Here is a 15719-nt window from a genome sequence, read left to right as displayed (position 1 = left end):
TAATTATTTAATACTTAATGTAAAGATTGATTATCTAAAGTGCAAATTATATTCCAATCAAACACTTAATAATGCGTGACTTGTCATAATATCGATTGTGTACACAGAGTAATATTCGACTGTGTAGCGTTTAAAAGGGATAAAGTTGGTATTTTTAACCTCTGTATAATTAAGACATAGTTTTTTTATTGCTACGACCGATTTACGATATCGTAAATAAATTCGAATGGTTGTTTTAACCGCATGGTTTCTCGTTTCAATCTAGACACAGTACAAGCACCAACAGCTATAAATTGTATCAAGGGTGAAACGAAAAAAATTATTTTAAATATCACATAATAATTTATACGATCTTACACTTCGTATCATAGTAAGCTATGTTCCTATTATTTGATTTTTAATGACAGCTTCTCTACTCATAAGTTTTAACCACGATATTCGAAGAATCTGGCGATAACAATACAGTTTTTAAGTTTTAAATTGCAGTGTGATTATATTACTTATCATATTCTTAATATATATTATTTATAGAGAAAAATGTGTATTTAAGCCTATAATTAGAATAGTGGAATAAGTCATGTTTTTTCACGCAACACAATGTTTTTTAATTTGCATAATCTGCTAATTTTATAATTTATTTCGACATAAAAAATTAGCGGAACGTATTAAAATTAAATTAACACAATAAAAAAGCTCTTTTATTCGTTTAAAAAAAAAATTATTAAACCCTGTTAATTAACATTTTAATTCATGGTTCAAGTATTTGATTATTACATTTTTATTCTTTGGAAGTAGGATTTTAGGTTTTAAATTTTTTTAAATATTCATGTAAAATTGATGGAATATATTTTTATTGATCTGCTGCTAGAGTTCAATAGAAGTAATAAAATAGTTTATTATATATTTTGGGTAGTCACATTTTCACAATGCTTGACGAGGTGACTTATTATGAACCTCTTGAAGCTACAGTGTCACCACATATATACATTTTAACCAAATTATTGCAAAAATTATGGCAACCTAAATTGTATACATACATATTTCGCTTATAATAAGTAACCGAAACGGAAAATGATAATCCAAAATATTATTTTAGATTTTCTTTTTACATCATTTTATAAAAATAAATATTTTTTTTGGGCTTAATGCTTAATGCAATCCCTCAATTTGCGCCTTTATATATTTACTTAAGCACCTAAGCTGTATTTAAATTATTGAGTCTGTTATTAATTTTCTTTAGAACGGATTTTACGATTTTTTATGCGGCTTTTTTATTGTATTGTATAATATATTTCTCACGGAAGTCTTATAGTTATAGTTAACTACAAAGCTTATCGTTTTACGATTTGTTACGCTCTTAACCGTTTTATATACGCTATACATTAACCCGTGATATAATTTAACTACCCTTATTTTAATAAAAGTTGATGAAATTTTCCTTAAACGCTTTAGTTTACGCTGTTATTGCGAATATATTACACATTTGTGATCATCGACGTTTTTAACAAAAATGTAATAAATTATTCAAGAGTGCGTATTAGTCAGTAAAACGCTTAACCGCAATAGTTAAATATTTAACATCGCTCGATTAAATCGCATACGTGGCAAATTTTGGCACAAAAACCATTCACACAAACATAATAAATCTGCGAGTATATTATGTTGCCTTTCAACACCGAAAAATAAAAATGCTTCATACCTTTTCCCGATAAATGCGATGTATTTCTGTACTTATTCTTTCGCTTATTTTCCCCTGAGAGATAAATTAGCTTGATTTGTAATTTGGACTTGTTAAAAGTTCTAAAACTATAATTAGTTTTAGAACTTTCATTAGGTTAGGTTTTGGTTTAAACAGCAAATGGACGTTTCCCAACTGTTAAATTGAGTTTCATAGACATTTTAGAGCAGCATATCAGTTAAATTATATTTTCACCATAGGAAATATATATCTACTGGTGAATATGTAATTGCAATTAATTAGTGAAAATATAATTTTATCAAAAAATATATATTTACTATAATATTTATACATCATATTTAAATACATAATGATAAGTATGTAAATATATTTATTACTATAAATATAGAAAAGTTGAAATCATCACCTGCCAGATAATTTATATTTTGACTGTAAATATATTTCTATCAGTGAAAATGTATTCTGATATGATTTTACTAATATATTATTTTTAAAAATATATTTGGGATAGATTCGAGACTGTTTTTTTAAGGAATAACTGCATTAACTTGAATTTAATATTTGCTTACTTTAATTTATAAAAACATTAAATTTATGTAATTCAGCTGGTGATGCTACTAATTTTTTGATATTTCTTTGCTTCTTCCTAAGGTATTCCATCTGAATTTTCAGATCAATTACCTTAATTCACTGCTAATAATTTACATTAATTAAATATTTTTTCTCATGTCTAATGTTTTATAAGCATTTAAAAAGCAGTAAAGTCAACAATAATTTGCAAACAAATTTTAGCATAAACGGAGCCGCGTCAAAAAATTTCGAATAATAATGTTTATTGTGAAAGTACTAGCTAGAAAGTGGATGCTTTTGAAGGCAATGTTCCACTCTTTTTAATTTTTATATAAATAAAAAAGGCTAAAGTAATTTATATCTGAAATACAACAGTATATATGTAGGTACATATTAAACAACTGTAGTAGTTCAGATTCATTTTTTTAAGTAATTTTTTATTTTTTTCATAAATATATTCTTGCTACGGTAATTTATCTCCTCCTCCTTTAAAAGGACTTAGCGTCTTTTGAAGGTTAATTGTAATAATTTCTCTTGTACTGTGTTAAAATATTAACGTTTCGGTTCCTTGTTTCTTGAGTGTAAAATTAAAATACCATTAATTTTTACTTCGATTGCGAACTAAACATGAATAATGGGTAGATTACAACAAATTACCAGTATTGACTAATCGTTTTCAAAGCCGAAACTCAACGAGAAGGAAATGTTCTGAGTTTGGGCGGAATATAAATAGCTTATATAATGAGCTTCTAAAATCCAACAAATCGATTAGCAAAATGAAATACTACCGGTAAATATGACAGACCTGAATGAAAAATGAGCGTAAATAAATATAGACGAAATAAATATACGTATTTTGAATATTAATATGAATATGAATTTATTTAAACAAATCAATTTGTAAATAATGCATTTGTTGTTCCCTTAGCAACAAACAAACGAAAAATATCAAAATACAAGATCGATTCGACCGGATTAGAGAATCTAAGTGACAAGGTATATAAAAAATACATTTAATGACCATACCTATTAAAAATATATATTGATTTTATACTTTTCTAATTGAAATGAAACAAAAAAATCTTGATTCTATTGATTATCGAAAATTCATCTACAAGACATTGTTAGCACAATTGACTCAAAAGCTGGTAAATTTTTTTGCAAAACAACTTTTGACGTAACTTTACTATTTACAATTATTCTAATATCGGAAACAGTTGAAATTTTGAATGAAAGTGAAAAACCTCGTTAATATATTTTAGATTTCATAAACCACTGTCTTAATTCGATATATTTAATTTACAATAAAAAAATTTAAGAATCACGCATCATGTCATCAATAATTGCAAACATTAAAAAATTCTGAATTTAAAAAAAAAATTTCCGATATGTAAACGACATATCGAAGCTTTTATTATTTTATTATCCAATAATAAAATAAAGCATGATTTTACTGTATAATTTAATTACTAATTTTTAATCTCGTAGTATAATATTAATAAACAATTTTACCGAATGAAAAAATCGAAGTTTTTTAATTAATCAGAATCGGGACATTTATTTTTGGCAAATGATGTTAATGAGTTTACTACAATTTATTGTGGCAATTGTGACACAATTTACATTGCTCAGACAAACCGTAGGATCTCACAATAAAAATAGTACATAAAAACGCGATAAAATGTTTTGATGAAAAATCAACTTAAGAAAACCATATTTTGATACAACGAAAACAATTAGCAAAATTGAAAACCCAATTGTAAAAATTTATAAAGAAACGTTAAAATTAAAATATTTGAAAATAAAAAAAAAAACGACGTGAAAGCAATTTCGAATTTAAACAAAGTTACCGGTTTTAAAAAAAGCTAAATTACATTTTATCATAATTCATACAATATAAATTCATTTAAAAAAAAAAATTTGCAAATTAATGCATTTGTCTATTTCTTAGCAACAAATTAAATCAATAACGACGCGGGTGAAAAGTGTGCGACGGCTGAGATGAAGACCCTAACATCATTGGTGGTCCCAGCGTCGGCAAACAGGTGTGGTTATATCAAATATTTTTATAGTATTTAATGGTATGAAAAATACAATGTCTTTTGAATGTTGGTTTTTGAAGACTATTATGTTTTAAGATTTATATAGAGAAAATTATAAATTTTAGGGTGAATGGTTTTAATTATGAATATGTTAAAATGAGTCTGAATAATTGTTTGTATATCAATCGTAAAAAATCGGACTGAGCCACAATGGCAGCAAGCCTTTTAGAACGAAGCTTAAAATATTCTCATGTCGAAGGTTAAGCGCTAAATTTTGATTGTATATTTCTGATCTGTTCGCTTTAAAGAGGCGGTGGCATGATTTGTCTACGTTTCGTAAGAATAATTGATTCTGTTTTATTTTGCTTTATATTATTTTTCTACCTCTTGAAATATTAATTAAGGTTTTTTAAAAAGTCAGTTTTTAGACCGTTAGCACTTATTAAAATGGCTGTATCGTCAGCGTATATAAATAAACTCGTATTTTTAATTTTGGGATATCGTTGGTATAAAAAGCGTACTGGATTGACTATTTTTTGAACTAGTCGCTAAAACCATAGTTAAATATTCAGGGAATGATTGTTTGAATTAGTAACGTACTTTTTTTACGAATTAAATAAAATAATTTTTAATTATTTTTTTAAAATATCACTTGAAAATCATCATATTTATTTTTATGTTGAAAGTAAGTTTTAAATATAAAACATTATTTTCATTCTACAGTAAGTAATCATGATAATTAAATAATATTTAAAGCCACAGGCAATTTTTTCGCAATTACCCTTTAAATTTTAGAAAATGAATAACTAAGAAATAATAAAAAATAAACATAGTGCGAGAATTTTAAATTAGTGGATTTAGACACTCATGATCCTTCTCTAATATTTTTTTTATTACTAATAACAATAAAGAAGTTTAATGTTTTGTCATTAATATAAATTAAAAATTAAATACATAACAAGACATATTTGGCTACTAACTGACAGGTTTGCCTTAATTCGTTGTTGTGTTTAAGTAACACAAAAAAATTTTGAGAGGAAAAAATGGGTTAACCGTGTTTACTGTAGCCGGACGTTTGGCCGACGGATATTTAGCCAAGCGGACATATCACCGAATAAAATGTTTAATTGTTAAATTGCTCTTTAAAAGGGATTTTAAGAAATGAAATAAATAAAAACTTTACAGTAACATTTTGTCACGCATAGAAAATAATCAATGAAACATGAATGTTTAACATTAAAAATACTCTTGTGAAAGGCAGCCCTCATGGAGTGCGAAGATCATAGACTGACCTGAACCTAACCCATCAATTTATAAAAATGTTTGTGGTTCATAAATTATTTCCTGAGCATAAAACTTTTTATGAATTGTTGGGTAAGGTTCAGGATAGTCTATAAACTTGTCCTTCCGCGAGAGCATTTAAATATTAATAGCATATCTTTAATGTTACATAGTGTTGTGCTCTACATTTTGTAAAAATTTGTAGTATTGAAATGACTATGTTATATATGGTTGTGTTTTGTTTAGGGCCGGCTCGAGGGTTGTTACGCCATTAGCCCATTTTGGTTTTCAGTGTTTCGTGTGACAAAAATTCCATTTTTATTTTATTGTAAATATATGTATCTCTATATATTCTTTTATTGTAAATATATGAGCCCATAACTATGAAAGTAGACTAATTCATGTTTCTTTATGTTCGAGATATTTAAAGGTTTGAATTGATTAAAAAATATTTTTATATTACGTAACACCATATTTTTTTAAGAATTAATTTATTTTCCCATATAATTTTGTATGTAGCTGATTTCTTGAAGCAAATTAGTTGATGATTTATTATTTTTAAAATATATAACCAGTAGTAATTTATTAATAATAATATGGTTACAATATGCCACAAAGTTACCAATTCCCTAATAAATCAAAAATGTACATGGAACTTTCTGTGAAGTATAAAATTTTATGTTTAGATGCATATTTTTATCAACCGTGATTAAAGTATCAAATCTTAAGCATGAGAATAAAGTCTGTTATCGAAATGTATTATAAGTACACTAAGTGCAATTGCCTTAATTCTTAAATCACTCTTCTCTCTTTTTTATACCATATTATTACACTTTTTTATAAAGAAATTACATTGTTTTTAAATTAATACAATATTTATTTACGACCATATTTTTGAAAATAAGAAATTAATTTAAACAATTAAAAAATGAATTTGATAAAATGTCCGTCGGTCAAATGTCTGTGAGATATATTTACAATAAAAAATATTTTTTTGTATACAATTTATACTAATGAGATACATGCGCTGTTAATTTTTAATCATTAAAATGCGGAGAATTTAGTGTAAATTGTTATTAAAGATATGAGAGCGATGTCTTGATTTGTTGAAATTCATTACAGAAAAAATCTGTACCACTGATACGTCAAACTAACCATACTTTTTTGGCATAATATTTCATTCATTTAAAACCGCATAGAAGTCTCAAATTGGCATTGTTTTAAATTAGCTTCTCAAAAGATTATCGCATTGCAATTAAAATTATTTTAATTGAATGTCTAAAGAAAATGCTCAACTAACCAAAAATAAATCATTTTTAAATTCTTCAAAATATAAAATCAGCAGTTAAAATACCGCATGACGTCTGAAATAATTAAACTCTAATTTAAAAAATCATTGCTAGTGAAATTTCTGCTACATTTTTTATATTGGAAAAATGATTTAATATTCCTTTTCTAAGATTTTTCAGTAAAAGGTAACAATTAAGGCATAAATGCTTTTATAAAATTTATCATTACATTTTTTTCATTATTTTTTTTTCTAATTTATTCAAGTAATTTAAAATGTGATCAAAATAAAAAAAATCGTTAAGCCAAAATGTATGTTTTAGTTAAGGAATTTATTTTTATATAAAAAAAAAATATTCTCCTTTAATTCCCATACGTGGTTAAAACACGTATTAGGATCAACCACTTTATATCTGAGTAATATGTAGATTCAATATCATCCAAAACTGATGCAAATTGGCAATGATTGCCTTCTTATAAAGTTCACAACAGCACTCACAACTTTTGCTACACGATTAAATTTAAAAACTTTCTTACATACAACCTCCTGGTGGATTATTCCGTGTAGAAATATAAAAAAAATATTTTGATAGATTGAATTGATTTGATTCTTTTTACAAACCCAAAAATTTTGGGCAACCATCTCTTGTTATATTGATAATATTTTCTAAGCCTATGAGTGAGTCAGAACACATAAGACATTTATGAACTTCATCTTTCATTGCTCATGGGCTCACTAATTCTTTAATTATTTTCAGTTTATCGTCAATGCAAATTGTTATAATAAAAAATATTTTTTCTTATCAATCTACTTACATTGTTTTTAGTTTCAGAATATTTATTTTTATAGTGGATTCATACAATATAGAAAAAACTTCAGTCAGCATCTCTATCTTGCCCTGTCCTGTGTTAAAATAAGTTAATTTAAAAAAATATTATTTATCAAATTATTGAATGCATAAATAGTTCACTTTTATATATATCATATATAGAAAAATATATGTTATATACATATATTCGTGTATTTACTGTTTGCGTTGGTGTATGTGCGGTATTTGTGCGAGGGGGTTGTTTTCTTGCTATAAACGAAACACCCCCCTGATTTTTATCAAAATCAATATAATTTTAATATTTAGTATTTATAATTTTATGCACTGCCGCGCGCGCGTGAGTGTGTGTGTACAGTCAACATAATCAGCACTTCTCAAAGACTTATTAACAATAAAAAAATATATACATACATAATTAAACGACTCCTGCAGCGACCCTTTACGTTAGGTATCATTATCTGATTGAAAAAGTAGCAATTATCATTATCGTGTTTACCGGGTGTTAATTAGGCAATAAAGGCGGTGCCATGTAATAAAATATCAGTGGTTCTTAAAACGTTTACTTTTCTTACTTTAATTTTAAAGAAAAAAAATATTGGATTTAAATATGTAACGAAAAACTTTTTATGAAATGTTTCCAATTATTTTGACTCACAAATAAGCCTTTTTTGACTGTTAAAGCGCGTTTGTTATTTTGGCAACTGTGTTATAACCTTAATTTTTGCGTTTTTTCGTCAAGGTAAATGTGTTTAATATGTAATAAAAATATTTTTGAAAAATTGTTATTTACTGATAAAAGTTAATAATTACAGTTTAACATTATTTTTTTGTTATGAATATAAATCTAAGGATTTTGACATCTTATTTTGTCAGCAGTAGCTTAGTTGTTATAAATATATATATTTAAACACATGCAAATATAAAAAGTGGATACACACAAATCACATCAACAAGTGTGTATTTTCCCATTGAAACTGAATCAATGTTTGTGCATGAGAAGATATTATAATCTTGATGCACAGTATTTAATAATCAGATATTCATTGCCAAATAATAGTATCAAGAGCTAGCCTTTACAGCAGGCCTGGGCAAATGGCAGCTCGCGGGCCGGATCCGGCTCGCGCCAAAAAGTCTATCCGGTCCGCGAAGCATTTTAGCAATTACTTCATTTTAATAAAACATTTAACGATAAAGCATTTACAAATTGAAAGACTATTTAAAAGAAGGGCTGTGAGTTTTATGATCCAGCATCTAGGTAGGTGCTGGCGAAACAATACAATGTTCTCGCCGTCAAATCAAAAAACATGTGTATTAAAATTTAAAAAAATAAAGCTGCGTATTATTCGCTGTTTACAATACTGTGCTTAGCCAGCGTATTATACCTAAAATTGTTTTGCATAACTTAAGTATGTCATAATTTAATTTTAATTTTAAATTTTATTGTGCTTTAAAACTTTGCAGTGATAATTTTTACGTTACAGGCGCGTGCTTAACTCATTTAAATGAACGGACAAATTTAACAAAATTTTCTAGAGCAAATTTTCTTTTAGATTCCATTAACAACTTGATTTAATCTCGCAAATTATAAAATCCTTTCAGCATTTTACTTTGACTTAGCCACCTTGCTTTTGAACAGTAAACGATGTTTAAATTGTTAGCACCTAAACTTTTAGCGATGGTTCAATCCCTTGGCCCTTATGAAATTAACAATTTTAGTGACGATTTCAATGATACTATAATTCCATTAGATTTAAAATTATTAAATTGCCTGTTAATTAAATTTCATTATGTTTAAGCAGCGTATATGTTATTTTTGTATAATTATGGTGTATTTTTTAATTTAAAGGATTAGATTTGATCTGTAAAAAAAATATATGTAAATTTATGTCACCCCTCAATTTATCGATTTATTGAACGCCTTCTCTCTTTAAAATGACATTTTAAGTACTTTGTTTGTGGCCGTAATGTCGTTGGATCTAATATCGTGTATATCAATGGCTAGAGCTTTAGTTAGGGGGTTCTTTTGTCGTGGATGTATTGTCGTTGAGCCACAAGTCAGTGGAGATTTTATCGTGGAACGATCCTCGTGGCTCTATGTATTATAGTTACCAGCACAAAAGCCCAACAAGTTAAAATCGAAATTAAAAAAAACTGCAATTATTTTTTCAGAAACCTAATACGTCAGTTATATATGTACATATATACAAATTATTCGCTTTTGATTTGGTACCTTTTTGGGTTGACACGTGTTTTGAAATACAATACAGCCCTTGAGAAACGATTACGCAATTATCAATCAACCGTTGAGCAAACGCCACGAACATTCAAACCTTCCATTCATCGACGAACTGTTAATGTACATACACAATATGTAGTAATTATAGATGCCTACTGAAGTACAACAAGCATTGTTCATTAAGAGCCTTTACCAGATGGCAAACAACCACGTTCTTAAACGATGGCAATGCTGTCTCATAAAACAACCACCTTTAATTAATCTACAAGGTTTCGCGTTTTCCTTCTCGAATATTAACCGTGTGGTAATATTCATACAATATCCGACTACACACCACATGTGTTGTTAGACATCAAACTCACTTAAGTCAAATTTTACATCATCGAAAAGCACGACGGTGCAATAAATAAACTAGCTAAATATCCTTTTGATAGACGTTAATATATATTGTTTTATATTTGATTTATTATCTACAGATTTATAAAAATAAAAAATACTGCAATAAAAGATATAAAATTGTATGTATGTAATTTAAAAAAAAAATAAGCACTTATTAATTTAATGTTTAAATTATAATTTAAGAAGCTTTATGTTTCTAGTGAATATTATTGTTGATGTTACAATTAATATTTTAAATAAATTTTGTAATACCTTAATGTTGTTTCACATCTTAAAAATGTTTATGAGGCAATTTAACTTATTAATACTTTTGAATAAATAACTCACTAATTAAATGTAATATTTTTACATTTTATTGTATATAATAATACAATAAATGTAATAAAATGAACAGCTTATTTATCGTTATATAGCTATTTATCGTTTTAAAATTTACTCTCTTAATTTTTTTGGCGATAATTACATACTTGCTATTTTTGTTGAATGAAATTTTCGCTAATTTCTACGTTTACAAATTACAGTTAATTATATACAGCCAGTGCTTTTTTGTCATGTAACGCGGTGGATTTTGACTGCTTCAAAACAATGTGTGGAACATTTTATTTTTACAATCATTATTTATTTTTTAGTGTGAAAGCTTAACCCTTTTTGATTTACTAATGAAATCAACCGCCAGTACCATTAAAATAGTCCAAAACAATAACAGAAATTTCGACAGAAAATATGGAAATAGTGGTGCATGTTGATTCTTCTTAATCATCACCTATCTAAAGTATATCATTTCGGCAGAACGTTGGAAATTTAGCCAACAGCAGATCATTAAAAATGATCGGTTTTATCTTAAGAAATGCGTACTACTTCAGGAATAATTTAGTAGCACACTCTTTATGATGTTCTAGTCCGCAGCATACTAGAAACTAGCTCTATTATTTGTTTTTCAGGCGTAATGATTCAATGTAATGAATTGAAGCTGAAAAAAATTCAGCATAAATTTCTTCGATATTTATACATGAAGGAATGCGGGTATTATCCGTTCTTTTTTTCCATTGCTTCAATTTTACGTTTCTTTGTCAACTCGCAGAAGTGTTTATATAATTAAACACTTCTAAAAATTGCACAAAGGCACCGTAGATAATCATTCACCGTAGATAATCAGAAGTGGTTATAGTACTCGGTCGCGTCCACTGTTCTTGCCTGTTAAGTCTAGAACTGGAACACTTGCCAACTCTTCTCTGGCAAAGGCCGTTCGTCTGTTCAATACTGTGCATAGAGATATTGATATTTTCTCGTGCACATATGGGGTTTTGGTTCAATTGGATTCAAGTGGGACAATGCACACCTGTTGAGGTGATTTTTGTCTGTTCCTTTATCATGTTTACATATGAATATATTTGTATGTACTTTAAAATTTTATACTTTTGACAATCGTGACGCATTAGGTTAACCTGTCAGGTCACAATGGTCATAGTTTTAATAATTAAAAATAAATTCAAGCTGATCTTGAGGAGCAAGCTTATATTTTTGATTATTAGATCAAAAAAACGTTTTTTGTTCAAAAAATTAATAGGTGAACATATAAAAATGCAAATAAAACGATGATGGGAATGAAGATTTTCAAAAAGTGGGTCAACTCAAAATGAGCTCACTTTGAAAAAAAAATGTTGATCACAGAGAATCTGCAACACACAAAGCAGCGTTAAAATTATTTCTAAAGCCAAGAAATAACAGATTTTTTCAATCATTATCTTGCAAAAAAGTAATAACTGGAAAAAAAATTAAAAGTGCACATAAAGTAACAAATCAATTATTCTATACTTTTAAAAGTAAAATTTTTCTGAAAAACTGAATGGAATTCACATGGCTCGTATTCTTTATTTAACAAACGCATGCATTATATTGTGCATCATATGTGATGAAATGAGATAAAATATATTTAAAGAAATTGTTTAATCAAATAATATAATTTGTGAATCAACCACCATAAGCAAAAAAAAAACACCCATATTGTGTATGTTCGATGCTGTATCGAAAATGTTGAAATGAATTCACTGATTAATTTATTTTTGGACTTGATCGAACTTGAAAACGATTAGTTACTAATTCAATGTATTGGTTTTTATGGAATAGCAAAAGATTTAAAAAAATATATATAGTTAGGATATTAAAGTGAAGTGAAAAAATCCTGATAGAGAAATTTCTTTTCATTATAATTTGGTATTGTTCTAATCATAGATTAGAGTTAGTAATATTGTAAATAAAATTTTAGGAATCAGTAGATTTAAATTATTTATTGGTAAACTTTATGTTTTATACCATACGTAATAGAGTTGCATTTATGTGCAGAATCATTATGCGTTTAGGTGTTAAAAATTGTAAGAATTTTAAAAACAATCTTAAATCTCTTATGCGTCATTTTGAAGAAGCGTTGAATGATCGAACGATAGATACAAATATAAGGTATACTTACGATGGCTTAAGGAAAAAAATAACATCTGCAGCCTTTTTATTGTATGTGAAGCTATAATATAAAAAAACTGCAAAATAAAATCAATAAAATCGCGCCGTTGCCATCGCAGTGGAAGCACTCGATTGTTTAGCGTTTATATAAAAACTTTTTATTACAATATTACTACTTACAATAAGTGAGAATCAAATAAAGCATATCTAAACCGAATTTTGATCAATAGGAGAGCGCAAAAAATAATTATCTCTTCTCAGAAGTCAAAAATCCGCATCAAAAGCAATAAAATCGTGTCGGCGCCGTCGCAGTGGGAACGCTCGTTGCCGAGCGTTCCCACTGCGACGACGCCGACACGATTTTATTGCTTTTGACGCGAATTTTTGCCTTCTGAGAAGTGATAATTATTTTTACGCTCTCCTATTGACCAAAATTCGGTTTGAGTATACTTTGATAAGCTTTATTATATTATAACTTCATAGTAATATCGGTAAGGATAGCTATCATATTTTTAAAACATAGTGTAATATCGAACAAACTATGGAGCAGTATGCGAGATGTGAAGTCTGTATGTACTTACTTATTCTTTCGCTTATTTCTCCCTAAGAGTTGAGTTGGCTAAGTTTGTATTTTAAACCTGACCTAATGAAAGTTATAAAATTTTAATTCATTTTAGAACTTTACTTAGGTTATGTTTAGTTTCGTTTATTTGTGAAGGTTATGTTTGCGTTTAACCCTTTCTTGCTCAAATTTTTTTTTTTCATTTTAAAAATTTTTTTTTTTGCATTTTTTAGTCTTTATTATTTATTAAGAAATATAGAAAAAAAATATTAAAAAAAGCGATTGGAAAATTTACTGGGATCTATACTTCCCACTGATACTTGGGAGAGTGTTTACCTACAGATTCTAGGGGTATATTCTCTCGTACTTGGGCATTATTAGCCAAAAAGCTTGATGGTCTGCCACGGCGTTTCAGCGAACAAAACTTGCCGATCCACTGATTTTCTAGAGATATCCTAAAGGCTAATTTAAAATTCAGATCAAATCACCCCTAATGTATATATCACACAGTAAAAAAATGTCTTTATAACTCAAAACGACCGTCAAAATCCTTATCGTTCTTAAAATTTTAAAGTTTTGTTACAAATTCAACTTATCTAGCACACAACACTCGAAATATTACAAATCGTGTTATTTTATACTCAACTGCCACTTTTAAGTTCAATCGATGAAGTAGGTAAATGTTTTATCGTAATACTCAATAATAATTCTAGATGGTAGTAGTGAATAAAATTGGGAAACGTTATTATTATTGGGCTATTTCGAAAGTGGGAAACCGTATTCCCACCGGGCACGAAAGGGTTTTAAACAGAAAATTTCTGTTTAGAAACTGTTGATTTGAGTCTGAGAGACATTTTTAAACAGCAGTTAAATTATATTTTTGCTAGTAGAAATATATATCTACCGATAAAAATTTATTTGGAATTAACTAATGAAAATATAACTTCACTGAAAAATATAATTATACATCGCAAGTAAATAATGATATACATATATATAGTATAATATTTAATTGATATAATTTTACTAGCACCTGCCAGATAAATTATATTTTTACTTTCAAAAAATGTTTCAATATTTTTTTTCACTAAAATGACATATTTTAAAAAATATTTTCGGGATTGATTCGAGACTATTTTTGTTAATTGTCTTTGAGGGAAAGCTTTTTATAATTTGATAGCAAAAGCTCGATAGTCATTGATTGACTTTCTGAATATTATGATTTTATTAAAATTTATAGTTTTGTATTAAATATTACGCAAATGCTTCCATCTGTCCCCCCCCCCCCCCAAATGACGTCTTTGATTTTGGACCTTATTATATACATTTCACATTACGAAATTTATTCAAAAAATTATCCTCCCATTGATTCGAAAGCATTTTATTTCACATTCGGAGGGTCAATTTAAAAAAGATGATATATATAAAAAAAATTGAGAGTGAAATTTGGGTTAACGTATTTGTCCAAAAATGTTGATGTCATATTGACATTTGGAATGATGGAAATTAGTCAGACTATCACTAAATGAAATAAGTTATTTGTGCTTTTTGCAAATACATTATCGAAAAGACGTCCTAAAAAAATATTGTGTTTGATATATGCTATAAATTCTATTTCTTCAAGTAAATATGAACGCAGATTTTCGCAAATGAATCTAGTTATTATCCCAATAAGAGCTTCGTTTAAGACCAATACAGTTTCGGCACTTTTGTTCATTAAATCTGTCGGAACTCCATGCCACTTTTCGGTCCTTCAAAATACGTTGATCTGTAGTTTTTCAAATTTCATTCCGTACTAAATCAATGAATCGAGACGATTTGTCAGACGAGAATTGGACAATACTTTGATAATTTTATATACAAATTTATTTCACATTTAGTTTTTAGTTATATATTTGTATTTGTTCGTTTAACTTTAGATTTGACAAGAAAATATTATGAAAAATTTTGTTCAATTTTTTATGCGCTTCGTGGGATAGGAATAGCTGCTTTAATTTTTTTAGTCTATCTTTGCTGTTTTCCACATCCAGGACTATACTCGATATGGCAATTTCAAATCATCTTCTTCATTTGCAGATATACAATAAATTACCCACTATTTCACAAATGTTTTTAGTAATCACAGTTGCCATTTTTATATAATAAATTTATGTAACATGCAATTTCGCATAGATTATTCACTTGGTAAAAATTCTGCTATCGTGAATTTTACGAACCATTTTTTTTTAAATATCAGTACATCAAAATACGTACTTAAATCACCTATTGTAATTTAATTTTATTTCTAAAATGAATTATTTAGAAACCTTCGTCAGAATGTTTAATCGTTTTCGTTCGCTTGGTGGAATCCGGACGT

This window comes from Plectrocnemia conspersa, unplaced genomic scaffold (genome assembly GCF_051122295.1).
Source record: "Plectrocnemia conspersa isolate PC_06_02 unplaced genomic scaffold, ASM5112229v1 ptg000005l, whole genome shotgun sequence".
NCBI lineage: Eukaryota > Metazoa > Arthropoda > Insecta > Trichoptera > Polycentropodidae > Plectrocnemia > Plectrocnemia conspersa.
Note: the sequence above shows the minus strand (reverse complement) of the source record.